The sequence below is a fragment of the Phalacrocorax aristotelis genome, chromosome 1 (genome assembly GCF_949628215.1).
Source record: "Phalacrocorax aristotelis chromosome 1, bGulAri2.1, whole genome shotgun sequence".
NCBI lineage: Eukaryota > Metazoa > Chordata > Aves > Suliformes > Phalacrocoracidae > Phalacrocorax > Phalacrocorax aristotelis.
Window position 1 is genome coordinate 162,545,919 of NC_134276.1, and position 17,176 is coordinate 162,563,094.

General features: G+C 37.4%; 1 protein-coding gene across 11 annotated transcripts in view; it reads left to right on the plus strand.

The window, feature by feature from the left end:
* The window catches only part of TNRC6B (trinucleotide repeat containing adaptor 6B), a 135,744-nt gene that overhangs the window by 23,088 nt on the left and 95,480 nt on the right, over positions 1 to 17,176 (plus strand). The window lies entirely within an intron of this gene.

Consider the following 17,176-nt stretch of genomic DNA (forward strand, 5'->3'; position numbering starts at 1 on the left):
GGCAGGTGATGTGAGGTTTTTTTGGAAGAAGTTAGGTTTATGCTTCAAAGACACTAATATAATTAACTATTCATTTATATTTTACTTGGACCTTTCATTTCTTCCCTTTTACGCATTCCAAAACATTATCTGTAAATAAAAGCTAAATATACAATTATTGTTATCCTTACTGTTCAGATCAGTGGATCTTTTCTTCTGTGTTTTTCTAGGTGGCTTTTTTAATACCCTTATTTAAGTACCAGCAATCCTTTTGGACCTCACTCAGTTTACATTCTGTTCTCAAAAATTCAGTAATTTACCTATTCTTTTGCCTTTACTAGAAGTTATTTTTTTTGACCCTGTAAATGATACCGAAGGAGTCACCTTCTACTGTTTTATTTCCTATGAATGTTTAAGAAGGACTTGGAACACTTCATATGTTAGCAGCTCCTTTGAAGCCTTTCCTTGAACATTGTAGAAGTTGAGCCTGCAGCTCATAGGTGTTATGAGATTAGTAAATGCTGTTTAAGTGCATTCCAGCTACTTCAGTGACGCTAAGTTTCATTGTATGGTATATGAGGTCAGATTAAGGCCTCGTTCTTAGGGTTTGTTCTGAATAATTCATTTCTAGCCAAAAAGAGATCTTTGCATGTGATACAAAGAATGAAATTACTGCTTATGGTGATTTTTAGCATCTTTTATTGGCTGCCTCAGAATAATTATGAAATAAAAGTGGGCAAGCTTTCTGTCTTGAAATTATTTCTTCAGACTTGTAGGACTTCAACAACAGTATTAAGCTTATTGCTGCTATGGTGGAGGAAAAGATTGTAGAATTTATTTTTATACTTTTTCCTTTGTATCTTAAGATCCAAACAGAAAATAACATAAAATATAAGTTTAAAACCACCTTAAGTTCAAAAGACAAAGGCCCAGGCCTGCATGCTGGAGTGCCTTGATATCAGCTACACTTGAAGCATTTCTTTTGAGCAGTAAATGGCCTTGCTGTGATTGTGCTTGAAACTCTTATTTTTTTCTTTTCAGAATGCAAGATGCTCAGGGGTCATCTGGTAGTTCAGAATTCCTCTCTCATTCAGTTTTGGTCTTGACAAAATGTGGGAAACCTACATTTGTGCCTCTTGCAGAATGTTCCTGTTACCATTTCACCTGAATTTAAAATGACAAGCAGTTGACCAAAAGGACATGGAAAATTCTTTAGACTCTGTAGCCAAAACCCTTCCATGCAGTATTATATTTTGCCAAGAAGGGTCTTTGCCAAAATGTCACTTAACAATCACTTCTGACGCTGTCTTAAGCTGATCTTGACTTGAAAATTGATCTGTCTTATTTTCCATAAATATACATTGAACTTGAGGGAAAGAAAGTAAATATACTAACTTCTGGAGATATCTTTGTCATATTGATATCAAGGTGTTTTGTCTTTATCACCATGGAAAGACAAGCTCGTAATTTATCTCTGAAAAGAGTAAGGCTCATTACATGAAGTTCTGTACTCAGAGTGTTAATAACTGACCCTTCTGACTCCGCTACATGACAAAGTAAGGGCAGTTGGTTCCTGTTGATACATATTGCAGGAAAAGCAGTGGCTAGAATAATAGTCCCAGTTACCTGAGACCACAGATCCCATGACCAGTTATCAATATTTGTTTCCATAGTCTTCAGTTAAAAGGATGTTTAATTGATAGAAAAGATGTCATTCACTTTGCTTTTTAGATTCTTGCCCAGTAGCATGGGAAGAGGCAGTCTGTTAATGCTGTCAGCACTAACCACTAAGAAGCATTGTTACTTCTTTTCTGGAATCACAAGGGTGTAACTTGAGGAACCAAATTTATTGTAGATTGAGGTATACTTGAATGAAGTATTCTGGGGTGTCAGGGATGACATAAAAATTATCTTTTGTGGAGATACCATGAACATCAGGATATAAAGATTTGGGTACTGCAAGAATTAACTTTCTTATGGTGCCTGTCTGAAAATAATATGAACAGGTATGCACAAAGTCTCCGTTATACAGTGGAAAACAAATGGCATATCATGTGTTATTCCTTGTGAACTGGTTTGGTTTTATAACTGTTTCAGATCTCCTAGCATCCTAGACTGTATAGTATTCTGAAATATCAAGACCAAGCCTTGAAGAAAAAAGGAGATTTTCATTGTTTCTGAAAAGGGGGAAAAAACCTGTGCTGCATGTAGAGCTGAGCAGGTCACTTTAAAGACTAAATATTTATGTGCTTTGAACTAATTAACATTACATGAGGTATAATTAGAAAATTTAATCCCTGCAGTCGGGCATCATGAAGAGTGATAGTCTTGCTTTATTCCTGTCAGCCTGGTGGCACTGCTGCAAAAGTTGGCCTTCATGCTTGCCTTTGTCGCTCTTGAAATGAGTGACAGAAATCCAGTGGCAACTCCTTGGTAATTAAGCATAAGGAAAGTTACTGATGGACTCAGTCCTCACTTTAATGTTTGTTTCCTCCAACTGTTGTTAATGTGCACATTTCCATTTCATCTTGTAATTTCTTATTTTTTTAATATATTGTGGTAGTTGACTTGTGCTCTTGTTCCTCTCGATTTTGCACACTTGGGAATTTCCTACAATTCTACCCTTTAGTTTTTTTGGCAGCGTATCCTTTTGTCATTCACTGGATTGCTTTCCAGTAAAGAGTGGTTTTTTTGTGCATGCTCTTTCCCCTTCTCCCCCTACCCTGCCCCATAGGCTGCTTTTGGAGAGACTTACTGTCTTGGTAGTTTTGCTGCCAGGGCTTTTCATCTTAACTGGTTCCATTGTTTGATATCACAGTTTCTTCCTTGTTGTCAGACTGTCAGAAAATACTCTTTCTGTTAAAATTACATCAGCGTGGTAAAGACAGCTGGCACCTGTCAATAGCATGCTCTTGATTCCAGTAATTATCTAATATTAGTGCCACAAAGAGGGAAAACGACCTGTACAGAAGTAAGCTTTTTCAAATGAGCGTAAAGTTTTTAAAAACTTAGTTGGCTTTGGCAGATGTAGAAGTCTTATTTGACAGGAATATTGGGTCTATTTTATCCATATGATCTGCTGGTGAATATCATGCAGCAAAGTCTCCTTTCACTTATGAAATAGATGGGGGACAGGGTGTCTGGTTTCTGGCTTTTCAGGGTCTCTTTTCCTCCCTTCACAAATTTAAAAAAAAAAAAGAGCAAAGCAAACACACCCCACAACATTTCTCCTTGGGACTCCATGCCCTCTACTGTTCTTTAGATTATGATTTTATTTTAGTAAATTATATTTTGTGGTAGTTAATTTGCCACTAATGAGTACTAGGCTTTTTCCATTAACAGCCTTGGTACTCTGAAAATATCAACAAGCACTGAGCTTCTTGTTTGTGGCTGATTTCTTTTCAGCTGTTTTCATCCATCTGTTAAGGATTACTGCACAGACAACACTTAAACTTTGTTTCTCAGTTGTTCCTTTGCTGTAAAATATTGCAGGAGGAAGCTAAAACTCTGCCTGATTTGAAGTATTTTTTTAGATTTCTTTCAATATTGGCAGGGGTTTTGAGATTATGATGCAAACTTCTTTCTGAAAAAATGCAATTAAAATTTTCATGTCAAATGTAAAATTTCCCCCTCCTCTCCTTATTATTCCTTCATCTTTCAAAGTAAAAAGCCTATGAATTTGCAGGGAGGGAAGGACTTTGACCTAAGTAATTTACAGAAGGGTATTTATGAATTGTGGTTTTGGTTTAGTGTTGTAGAAGGGAAAGGAGGAAAATGGCTAGTTCTTTTAAAGCCCTTTTAATGCTTTGTATGATGAAAATCTAGGTACAAAAAATGTGGCTGCCCAGGATTTGTAATAATGCTCAACACCTAATAAGTATAGGAAAAGGGAATAGATTCTGCACTGTATGGTGTTAGATAAATTTTTTTATGCAAAGTTTTTGATAGTATTTCTAGAAATAATTATTGAACCGAATAGGTAGTCTAGAAATTCGGCTACTTTTCCATACTCTGGTGGCTTTTTCATAACCAGTGACACAAGCATTGAGGCTTGTCCCACTTTTTCAGTCTCACTGTCCAGTGCCACTTATCAAGCTGTCCTAAGGTTATCTGGTAATCCTTGTTGTTTTATTTCCTTTCAAGTTGCTGCCCTCTTCTTATCTGTCAAAATGAATCTTCCACTTATATTATTGCCTCTCTGTTCTCATCCTGGTTAATTCTTATTTTTCTTGCCTCTTGGTGTCTAATTACAAACTAGCATTTGCCCTCAGTTTAAATTGTTCTGCAGAACTCTGTCAGCACTGGCTATAGGTTTTTTTTGTTTGTTTCATCCTGAAGCATTCACACAGAGGTGATGGAAAGGTTAAAAAGTATATGACACTTACTCACTTGCTTTTATTTCATATATGTTGAGAATAAAGAAACATATATTAGGCTGGTGCTCCTATTGTGTGGGATTTAGAATTAATATAGTAAAAAGAAAATCTTAGTTGGGTAGTTAAACTTAACACAGCATCCAAAACCTTGATGCCTGTATCTCTGGGGCTTATAGTACTGTTTAGTGATACAGAACTGGATTTCTTTTCAGATGGCACTAAATAATTTAAAACGTTCAGGCTGAAGGCCTATTCAGTAATGAAATGAACAAAATGCTTTGTCATTGTAATTAAAAAATGCCGTTTTCCAGTCTAGTACTGACCTGGTGCATGGTCCTTTCAGACTTGATGGTTTCTCCGCAGTATGAATCCCTGCTACGCTTGAAAATTCTGTCATGTTATGAAGAGGTGAACCTTCAACCTCAGTGTACTTTCTTGTGAATACCTGACCAGTCAGAGTAGGTTTCAGTTCGCTCATGTGGCTGTTGCCTCTCCATTAGGTCCAGGAAAGTAGGTTGGTTTGTGTTGGATTTTTTTTTTAAATTGCTCATCATATTTTTGGAATGTATTTATTTGTTTTGATGTCTGCTGGTGGGTTACTCATGGAGCTTCCAACGTTTCTGTTCCATGATACAGAGGGTATGTTTCCATCATTTTTCTGGAACATGAGTTGTAGGAGCATCTAATCTTTCTAATGCTGACCTAGAACTACACTAAGTTCCTAGAGTCTTTGTATAAAGTATCTTGTACAGTCTTTCAGAAGTAGAGAGAGATTTTGCCTAACAAGGCAACTCATGCTTCTCCTGAAAGGTGGCAGCTTAAGAACTGGTCTGAGCACAAAGACGGTCTTTCACAACAGAAACTGATGTCAGCTTCATCATGCTCTCCTAGCTTCATTTTTCTAACCTGAAAATGTTACAAGTCCTTAGGAGAGTAATTTCAAAACCAAAATCTCTGCACATCATGTATTTAAAAAAAAAATCCATTAATCTCTCAGTAAAGAATGAAGTTACTTTAAATCTGAAGTTAATAAAGTAGTCCTCCCTTTTAATGATATATTATTAAAGCTTGTAAAAATGTTATGGCATACTCCTCTTGTTTTAAAAATAAATTAACATAGTCCATCAAGGGGAGCAGAAATTTTGGGTTAGTTTTTCTCTTGAACTTTAACACCGTGGCTAACAAAAGAACTGAATAATACTTTCCTACAAAACACTACACAGTTGGACCTTTCTGCGTAGGGAAAAAAACGCCTGCTTGTGAGTTTATAACTTTGAATTTCAAAATTTCAAGGCACTGTAACAAAGAGCTGTAATTATGGTATGTGGTTTAACCCCAGTTGGCAAGTAAGCACCACACAACTGCTCTCTCACTCCCCCCTCCCCCCAGTGAGATGGGGGAGAGAATTGGAAGGTTAAAAGTGAGAAAGCACATGGGTTGAGATAAAGACAGTTTAATAATTTTTTAAAAAAAAGGCAACGGAAAAAACCAACAGAGAGAGAAGAAAACAAAACCCAGGAAAAAACAAGTGATGCAAAATGAAAACAATTGCTCACCACTGAACAACTGATGCCCAGCCAATCCCTGAGCAATGGCAGCCCCTGCCAACATCTACCCACACTCTTACCTCAGTTTTATTGGTGAGCTCATCATATGGCCAGTTGGGTCAGCTGTCCTAGCTGTGCCCCCTCCCAACTTCTTGTGCACCCCCAGGTTACTGGCTGGTAGCTACAGGCTACTGAGGAGCAGAAAAGGCCTTGACTCCGTGTAAGCACTGCTCAGCCATAACTAAAACATTCCTGTATTATCAACACTGTTTTCAGCACAAATCCAAAACATAGTGCCATACTAGCTACTATGTAGAAGTTTAACTCTATCCCAGCCATAAACAGTACAGTACGTTATCAGGGTCTACTGGCTTTATAGAATAGCAGTTATAAACAAGGTAAAATTGTTGAGGAGCTTACAAAAAAGAATGTGAAATTAAACAGTGCTACTTGAATTATTGTAGAGGAATGCTGTTGATAGCTAAGCTGCTTGGACATTTTAAAAGAAATTCAGGACCAAGTGCAAGATTTTGCCGGTTGGGTGTACTGTTTTCTACAGAGACAACGTGGATTACTCATTTGAAGCCTACTTAACTCATAGTAAGTACTGCCCAAATATAGATATCAAACTGAAAGATTACTCTCTCTGTTTTCTGATCTTAGAATACCCTGAAGTGCAAAATAGAAGGTTAATACAATGTTGTATTTTTTTCCCTTGGAAAATACCATCATCTGCCAAATTAACTTTGAGATCTTTAAGAACTGTCATCATACAGTCCTTTGATCCAACCTTTTCATCTATACCGTTCATGTGGAGGAAATGTAATGGCATGGAATGTCGTTGCTGTGAACAGGTGTGTGTCTGATTTCTAACAGTCTTTAAACTGTTTAAACTTACCCTTTCCATTCTTTTAAAGGTTCGTCTTTTTTGTAAATGCTTTCTTGTTAGTTTTTTTCCTCAACCAATAGCATCTCTTCTTCAGTTAATTACAGCAGTTTATAATACTTTTCAAAACAGACAAAAAAAGCAAATAATATTTGCTTAAAAAATTAAGAAAAGCAGTTCTGCTTTTGAGAGCTAATGTGGTATAGTCCCACTATGATTTTGGAGGCAGAGGCAGTTGGGGGCTTTGGTTATGAAGTGTCTCTTCTCATGCAGGTGTACTATTGGCACACAATATGAGGGGTTTCTACCTTTTCAGAATATTGCCCTTTGATCTCTTTCCATGCAGTATTGGCTTTACAGAGTTGTTGGCAGTGTCTGTAGTCCATGTCAATGTGACAGAGTTCTATATAATCAGCCACTTGAAACAAAACCTTGTAGGTGTGCAAATATTGATAAATGTTTTCAATCTTACTATCTCAGGGCAGACTGAGGGGATAGGTATTTAGGTGAAATTTGAGCCACAGACCGTAAAACCTTACTTTACCCTTCGAAATAATCTGTAGTCTTAGTTTGTCTGAGTCATTGAAAGGTGTAAAATGTGCTGGTCTTCTTGACTTCATACATTTGCATGACCCTACAAGGACAACTTCATTTTCGGTTTCTGAACTAGATGGGTCTGTACTTGTTTCAGTTCCTCAGAATTTTTTCCTCCTCTCATTGGGTGTGGAAGAAGTGGAGGTGGTGTTTGTGGAGAAGACCTTTTTTTATTCTTGACACTAAAAATAGTAGTGATGGTCTTCATTATTACAGTAGATAAGAGTGTGTGGACAACTAAGGACATTTGAACTCTGCAAAAAGGCATTGTACAATATCTGTTCCCCTGGGGGTGAAAGCAACATTAAAAGCATGTCAGTGTTTCCTGTCACTTGTTTAAAGTCTGTTCACTGAGGCATTTGGGTAGTAGGCAAGACAGTGTATTATGAAGAAGGGAGAATGTAAAAGTTGGCTACAGATGCAGTAAGCCTGTATGGAATTAGGTTGCTAAGAAATGTTATAGAAGTACTCTGAAACCATATTGGTAGGTTTCAACAGATACAGAGTTTCTGTGTGTGATTCCTAGAGAAATAGCTTATTCCTGTGGTGTTTGAGTTTGTTTTGAGGACAAGTTGTAATATACGTGAGCAAGAAAAGCCCAGGTTCTGCCCCGGAGATGAGTGTCAGTTTTAATGGTTTGGCAGTCTTGTCACATATCTAACAGTTTTAATATCCTGAGAAACTTGGAAAAACTGTACAAGCAATGAGCATTTTCAGTGGCTCCCTTGTGACTAAAATGAGCTTGGATTTACATTCTGATAACTGGAGAAATTGGAAAGTAGCTGTACATAGTGAGTGTGAATAGCCTGTATTCCCTCTCCATTTTGACAGTGATCAAAAGTGGATGCCTAAGACAAGCTTAAAGCAGAATTAATATATACTTAGAACAGAGTTGCCCTCAGCCTCCATCTGTTCGTTGCTCAGGAACTTTCTCGGCCACTGGTAGTTTCTATGTGTTTAGAATCTACAGAATAGATTTCTGTGAACACAGAAAAGAAAGTTAGTTGTCCTTTCTCTTCCTCACCTGTCTGGTCAGATCTCTTAAGGCAGAATAATTTCAGCACCTCTCTGTGTGTGCCTGGTTTATGTCACTCAGTCACTCCTAACAAACAGGAGAAAACAGTATTTGTGGCACTGAAGGTGACTGAATGTGTAGTGCAGAAGTTTAATTTAGTTTTCAGTAATTCTGATTATCATCTGCTTTCTTGAGCCATTAAAATCCTTTTCATTGTTTGTGCCTGTTGCCTTTTGGTGGGAATTAATCATCTAGCTTTCCAAATCTAAGTGGAAGAGAGCACTTAACATGTTTTCTCTCTTCTCTGCAGAATGGTTAATGTGTACATCAAAATATCAGCCACTTACAGATGTCAGTTTAAACTGCTATAACTTGTTCATGTGTGTCTGCACCATAAATAGTAAATTAACTGTAAAATGAGTTGGCTAAACAGAGTCATTGGGCTGCATACAAGTGGCTGTTCAAAATAGTGGGGTGTGTGTGAACTGTTCAAGGGCTTTCAGGTCAGATTTTTCCCCTCAATGGAAAGTGTAAAAAATTTGTTATGGAAGTGTAAAAGTTTTTTTTTAAAGTTGCAGAAGTTAGCAAGAATTAATGGCTTGGGAAATGCTAACAGTCTTTAGCTGAAGTATAATACAAATAGGTAAATAAAAGATGGGAATTACTTGTGTCTTACTAAATTCAGATTTTTCTGGGATGCATATTTCTGTACAGAACACACTAAGAAATGGATGGAGTGCATCAACAACTGTGGTGCAGGAAAAGGAGAGCACTTTTGCTTACATTCAAACGCTTTATGCATTTTGTGTCTGAGATTTCTGAACTGTTACTCAAAGTTACTGTGGCAGCTTCAGAGTTGAAGTTCTCAAATGGCATTTCTAGATACACAAGTTATGGTATGACAGGATGACTTAAACGTCTTTGGTGGTTGAAGGTGTTACCGGCAAAACAGTATCTTGCTGCAAACAAGTAGGTAGTTCAAACTGCCTTCAGAGCAGGATTCAGAGGAATTATTTTATCTGTATAGATGAGCTGTTGTATTTGAAATACTTTGCAGCTAAGTAATGTGTTTTTTTAAAAGAAAAAAATATTAAGTAAACTGTCTTATCTATACAGTATGAAACGTAGTTAGGGTCTTGACCTTTGTAGCATTTCTGGTGTGTCTGTTGTTTTCATGATATTCATAAAACTGTTTGTTTTAGGTTTAGCAGGGAATTGGTGTTAAGCTGCTGGGCATTTCACAGAATATTAGATAACATAAATATTTTAACCTATGGCCCATTTTCTATGTAATTTTTATTTCTGTAAGTGATTGATTAGTGATGGAGGTAGAAGCAAATCTTCCTAGTCTTTTAACCACTGCTGAAGCTTTGGTGCTTATTTAGGTGAAACAGAAGTTACATCTTCTGAGTTATAGAACTTCTCTAATCTTAATGATTGAATCACTGTTGATAATCTGTTCTATTGTTCTATAAGGGTGATGCACAGTTTAATGATGGTATATATTAACATGTTGACATTTATAGTTATGTTGTAACATTTAACTGAGACAGGAATTAAAGTACCATTAGGCTGCGTATACCAAACATAGGTACTAGAATAATGATTTATAAAAGTAACTGTGTGCGGTTTAAGTGTATTAACGTTCAAAATGATTAGCAGGGAGTACTGAATATGATATGCGACTTAGCAGTAGGATTACATTAGCGAGTTTTCACTTCTCTTTTTACTAACAGGAAAATCAGGATTCTGTGGTGATAATACCATTGAAATGCTCAATCTAGATGCTGATGAGAAACTTCAAAAAATAGTGAGCAGGCTAGGAGGCGGTTCACATCTCCTGTTGGTATATTTTATATACGAAGACTGTGCTTTGGTGAAACTGAGAGGGGAAAAAACTGGTAGAAATAGGTTCCAATGAAGATTTAGTAACATCACAATACTGTACAGAACAACAAAATCCTGAAAGAGACCAAAAATTCAGATAACTTAATGCATATCTTGTCTCTAAGACTTTCCTCTGTGTGGCTTAGAAAAAAAACTTTGCTCTTTCTCATTTTAGGAGCTGTTTTTCCTATTTTCTTTCTTTTAAGTTTAAATCACTATTTCTAAGGTGATTTTTTTAATGCCTTCACCTGTGTGCTGAAATTAATCTGTTGCTAATGAGTAAAATTTTCCCCAATGCAGTTTGTCCAAAGTGCTTATAATGAAGCCAGGCAGAGAGGTGACTCAGCTTTTCTTTAATTTATAGTACTGATTACATTTGTTAGACCTCGGATTGTCTCTGAGATTTCTGACAAGTTCTTCTAACTGCTTGGCATTTATAGGGCTTCTACCACTGTTAGCAGTAGTGACTAGTGACTAATTGCTTGGATTTTAATGATTAGGTTGTGCTGTTCTGCTTAAAGCAAGTATTAGCGTGACAAAAGAAATGCTGATGGCCTGTTTAGAGTAGCTCTGTTGCTGATGATGATTGGGAAGGTGCACTGGTGTTAAAGCAGTAGTTGTGACAAAACACCAAATTTATCAGTCTTAAACTGGGTCTGCAGTAGGCTGTGTTAAAATTAGCAGGTAACATAAAGCACTGGAAATAAATTGCCACAACCTACAGAAAGCAGCTTTTGACCTTGGCTGGTCCTCACCGGAGTCTAGTGTATGCTAGAAAAGGTTTTCAGTTCAGGTGTGCTTGAGATGCTAGTGAATGAAAAATGTTGAGAGAGTCTTCATCTCCTGTTTGCCTAGGTGGCTTGTTGCGGTCTTTTTTTATAAAATAGAAAAGAAAAAAAAATCACAGCTATGAAAAGGAACTATTAAATGAGTGGGAAAAGGTAGTGATAGTAGCTGTCTGGTGAAGCTGCATTAGTATGTTTCTATAGCTGATGCAGACAAAAAGACAAAATACTCTTTAAAATTAATAGCTTTTCAAAATAAGTATAGGGTTTCTATAAGCATCTGTCGTCTTTTTTCCCCTGAGAAAATGTTTGGTTTCTCTTATGTTCAGTTCAGTTTTGGTGGGCTAGGATATTTAATGAAGGTGTTGAATCTTGGTGGGAAAATGTGCTTTCTGACATCAGGATTCAGGAAAGATGAGGCTTTTGCCCTTCAAACTTTCTGACCCTTCAAAGCGTTGCTGACGTTATCTAGGAACTCCAGATTAGGTTTATGCATTAATCAAATCCAATAGGGTCTCTCTGAAGATATTTTTAGAAAGAGTACTGTGAAACTGTAGTAACAGGTGTTGCACTTCTGGAAAAAAAGTAATAGGTTTTTAGAAAATCTACCAGAAGGAGCTTAGACATAATAAACTAAGTATTGAGTGTCTAAATGTGAGTAGCTTCTTTAACTTACATAAAACAATTTGTCTTTTATTATTTAGAATACTCAGTGTATAAACTTCAGTCAAAATTTGGATATTCACAGATGCCTGGATTTTTAAGGGAAAAAAAGCTTTGGAATAATAAAATACGGAGTTCAACAACTTGAGGTTCCTGTTTTTAAAAATGCAAGTTTTTATTGACTTCCCCCCCTGCTGTTTAAAGGACTATTTCTGGTTCCTGCTTCCAGTTGTCAGAAGCCTGAAGCCTTCTCCATCGCTTGCCAGGAGAAACAGGTGTGGAGTATGCTTCCTTTGATTCTGGCTCTTGGAATCAATGGCTCCCTCTGCAGTCCTTTTAAGAGAAACTAAAGTGTCTCGGATCTTCTGCAATTCCACTTTTTCTTCTTTCCTTGGGAGAAATACAATAGGTTCAAGAGTTTTGTCTTACCTCCACCTTACACTGTTTTTCTACATATTCAGGACAACTGTATTTCCTACCTATGGTGTAAGTCAAGAGAGACCACAGCAGCTTGCAGTTATCCAGATCTGTTGTGGTTGCTGTATGCTGTGTGTGGCTGAAACTTAGTGAGGACTCTGGGCTCCAGCTTCCTTAAAGAACTAAGAGAGTGCCGGACATGGTACGGTGATGGTACAGTGAAGAGAAACTGAGACTTGTGGGGAAGAAATGTGCATAGGAGTATTATAAGAACTGGGTGGACGAGAAAAAGAAGAATCTAATAGTGGCTCTAATGTGCTCCATCTTTCTTCAGTTCATCCTCAGGTAGTCACTTAATCAAAAACTTAAAATACCATACTCTCATCCTTCCTGTAATGGGCTGTTACTATTGCCATTGGGAAAATAAGACCTAAATATTTTAGTTTTTAAGTACTTTTTTTAAATCTCAAAAATAGCTCTACTGAATAGATAGCTGGGCCTAAGAACTAATTTTAGGAAAATGTAAACAACGTCCATGGAATTTTACTGGGGCAGTTTGTATTAATTATTCTCAGAAGGCTCTTTGTCAGATATCTCTCTTTGAACTAAGATGAACTACCCAGTAAAGCAACTTCTACTTTTAAATGCCAGAGAGAGCTGGAAAATTGATATTTCATGTTCTAAAAATTTTAGAATAAGCTTTTAAAGTAATAAACTGTGTAGTATTTTCCAGCAGAAATTTAAAACCTGCAGATTTCAAAATGAAAAATATAGATCACTGATCATGAAACTGTTTAACATATGCAGGCAAGCAAAAGAAAGTTAGAGGCAAGGTTCTGCAAAGAGATGAATGCAAAAATTGCTGCACTGGATGAGGCCTGTGGAATGATCTTGTATACACAACTTCCCCTTTCCTTTTGTAAAAATGATCTCATTGCCAGAAACAGAAAAGCTTGTGTTGCTATTGTTTTGTAATCCTTTAATACACAACTAAATCTTCATTCACATAGATATATAAAACACAAAATCCACAAGGACGTGTGAAATTCACTGTTGCAATTTATGTTTGTACAATTAATTTCTTGTCTGCTTAACAGTATATTTTTCAAATAATTGTATAACCTCTTATGTTGGTTTTTTTTTTGTGTGTGTGGGTTAGGCTTTATTTGTATTGTGGTAGCAAAGGGGTGGTATTTATTACAACACTGTCAAACTGCTTTTTTTTATGTATGCCTCAGTCACGTGTTGTCTTGCATTGAGGGAGTTCTGCAGTCCAAGTGTTGGATTTTATTCATGTAAAGTCTTCCCTCTGCCTCAGACCTTTCTTTATTCTGAGCTCTTGCACTTTTAGTGTGTTGTGGAGGGGTTCTGAGCCTGCACTGTCTCAACTCACAGACAGTATTCTAAAAGAGGGCATACCGTGGTTCTACTACAGTCATTTCAGCATCTGTGTTACTGTTTGGCATAGTTTAGTTTTTCTTGATGGTTGTTTTATTTTTGGCATTTTGATGGGTTCGGAATTTGGTAGGGTTTTTTTCTCCTCTATATTACCTCTCAACATCAAACTGAATCTGTTCTTGTGTTCATAGGATTGCTGGGAAATTCAGGTTGGAAGGGACCTTCTGAGGTCTCTAGTCTGACCTGCTCAGAGCAGGGTCAGCTGTGAGGTCAGACCAGGTTATGAGGGATTTTATCCAGTCTGGCCTTGAAGACTTGAAAACCTTGAAGCAAGGAGACTACAAAACTTCTGGGCTATCTGTTCCAATCCTTGACTGTCCTCATGGTGAAAATAGTCATATCCGGTGTAGACTTGTTTCAACTCACGGCTTCTTGTTCTGTCACAGTGCACCACTGTGGTGAACCTGACTCCTTGCTGACCTCCTTGTAGATACAGACAAGCTGCTGTTAGGTCTCCCCAAAGCTGTCTCTTCTCCAGGCTAAGCAAGCCCAGCTCTTTCAGCCTCTCTTCACAGGGCAAGTACTCTGGCCACCTGAGCATCTTGGTGTCCTACTGCATCCAATTTATGGATGTATTTGTTGTACTGGGGGCCCCAAAATGAGGTGCATTAGACCATATCTGGAATAATAAGCACTAAGTAGAGGCGATAATCAGTTCCCTCATCTGCTGGCAAGGCTCTTCTTAATAAAGCCCAAGGCTCTTCTTAATAAAGCCTGGGATACTGTTGACCTTTCCTGCCAGGGCACACTGCTGGCTCACGATCAGCTTGTGATCTGCCAAGACCTTTTCCACAGAACTGCTCCCCAGTCAGTCTCCAGCCTGTATTGTTGCCAGGGCCTCTCAGGTGCAGGGTTTTGTGTTTGTCCTGTCTGAATTCATACAGTTCCTGTAGGGTCTCTTCCTCCAGGCTGCCTAGGTCCATCTGAATGGCAGCCCTGCTATTGGACTTGTTGACTGAACCTCTTCACCCCAGTTAAGTATTAAAATTCTGACCAGACTACACCCTACCAGCCCTTCAAGTCATTCGTTAAGGTGTTTAATGAACTTGTCCTAGGGTAGACCCCTGCAGCACCCCACTTCATACCAGCCTCCACGCAGCATACAATGCAGTGACCATTATCCTCTGAGCCTGACCAGCCAACTGTTTCCTACTGTTCTAGTTGTTCCCCCATTCTAAAAAGAGGTATTTTATTTCTAGTTCACTAATGCTCAGTTTCTTGAAGTTCCCACGTCCTCTTTTAGTGTCTTAGTGCATTTTACTGTTAGCTTTTTTATCAGTGAAAACCTACCAATTAATCTTTGTGTATGAACAGTTTCCACATTCAGGAGTACTTTCTCACTCTGACTAATTTTCTTGGTGAACTTTTCACGACAAACTTTGTCATTGCCTTTCTCTAAGTTACAGGAAGCCCAGCTCTTTTTTTTTTCAGTGCTGACATAATCCTACCATATCTTCTTCAGGTTTTTTGCAACTCAGATTTTAGTAATTTCAGATACTGTCTGAAGTAGAGCAAGCTGATTAGCATTTCTTAAAGTAGATGAGTTTTTCTAATTGCTTTAAAGCAGATTGTGCCTTGGACCTACAATCCAGCTCAGGTGATTTGTTGTTCTTAATTATTTGCCCACTTCTCTTTGAAATGGTAATTTTGATAGCTGTTCCAGACACATTATCATCTAGCATGCATATCTATGTCACTAGCATTCTTCGTATAAAATTCATATTAAACCAATGGTTTTATTAGCAGTACTTCAGCAATTGCCTTGTCCTGGTGATACTCTACTAGATGTTCCAGTTCTCATTTCCTGGTCCTTTCTAAATTTTTGTTTGTTTTAAAATAATTCCCATTTCATACTTTGGTTTTTATGACTTCTCCTTTTCTACAGCTTCATTAAATTGAATTTCTCTTTTATATGGGAATCTTGTTAGTTTAGCACTATATATACTGTACATAGTGCTTCTTTACTCCCAAAGGTTGTATTTCATCTTTCTTCCTGGTACTGGTCACAAACTGTTCCCTTGCTTACCATTCACATGAATTGTACATCTCTCATACCAGCAACAGGCTAAAATACCTCCTGATTTCAGGCTGTGTAAGAGTAACTCTCAAACAGTTACCCTGACTCATGGAACTATGCTGTTTTGTTATGTGGCCACAAATCTGTAGCTATTTTACCAGCTGTCACTCTTGTGTTTTAACGTCCGCAACAACAGAATTAGTGGAATGATACCTTTCTCTTCAGCTAGACAGTTCTGAGTCCAAATGTTAGAGCTCTCGAGAATCAGATATGGACGAGGTGCAAATAGGTTTCAGTATGTCTGATATGGTAGGAATACACTGATAATTTGAGTTATTTACAAAACTGTAATGCAAAATTTTGTTGCTTTCAAACACTGCTTTTAAATGAAAATACTGTTTTGACTAGGAGTTGTATGGGTACATGTTTACAAATGTGCAAATACCTTACATATATTTGACTGCCTTCTGGATGTCATTTCCACCTTATAGTTCATCAGTTTCTTGGTTTATTTGTGGTTTTGCTTCGGGCCATGTCTGTGCAGGCAAATAATGTAATTTCTGTTATCCTTCTTAGAAGTCAATATGCAGATAATGCTTTTTGTCAGTATTTTTGACCTGTCAACAGGATCAAGGTACAAATGAGTGAACCTGACTCGCTTGGGGGGAGGGTAGGGGCACAAGGGAAAACGGCTGCTGGATTTTGGTTTGGTTTGGGGTTTTTTTTGCTCCTTCAAAGACGGACTAAACCACATTATCTTTACTGACTGAATAGTGCTTCTCTCCTCTTTGCAGTTTAATGTAGTGGATCATGGATTTGTGTGTGATCATGATTTAGTTGCTTTGTTGTATGGCTTATTGAGTATTGCAGTGTGGCCTGTTTGCTGGCTTCACATGAAGTAGAGCTTTGCTAACTCTGTATCTGGATGTTTATATAAAATACTAAGTGCATGTGTTGAATTTTTGTATAAAAAGAAGAATATTTTGCTACCTGTGCAAGAAATTCTGGCCAAATGAAGCAATTAAATGAAGACTATGCAGTTAATTAATGATAAAATATAATGTAATTATGCTTTCCGGCCAAAGAAATTACTGAAAATGTATGCTAAAAGTGTATTTTAAAAGCAAACAATTAAACAGAAAACTTCCTTAGTGCCCTTGGAATCTTTTAGCGTATGAGCCAAAGGAAATGCCTACCTTATGTTGTCATTGGAACAGCATCTATTTGAGGTTCCCTTAGGCCTCTTTTTTTACTCTGCTAACTAAGCTATGCGTGTGCAGTGGAAGTCTCATTTTCATAGAAAAGTTATTTTTTGCAAGTACTCTGCTTTCACAGCAGTTTCTGTCTGTGGTTAATAAGTTTCTTTGAAAATTCTGATTTTTCTCCAGAGATGTTGATAGAAGTAAATTTTTTTAAATTCCTGCTTTATATGTAAGGAAGAAGTGGTAGAAGCCATACTTATTTAGAATGACAAAGGAAGTCCCTAACAGAGCAAAACATAGAACCTAGATACCCTGACTGATAGTCTTCTGCTACAGCCATTAAATAATTC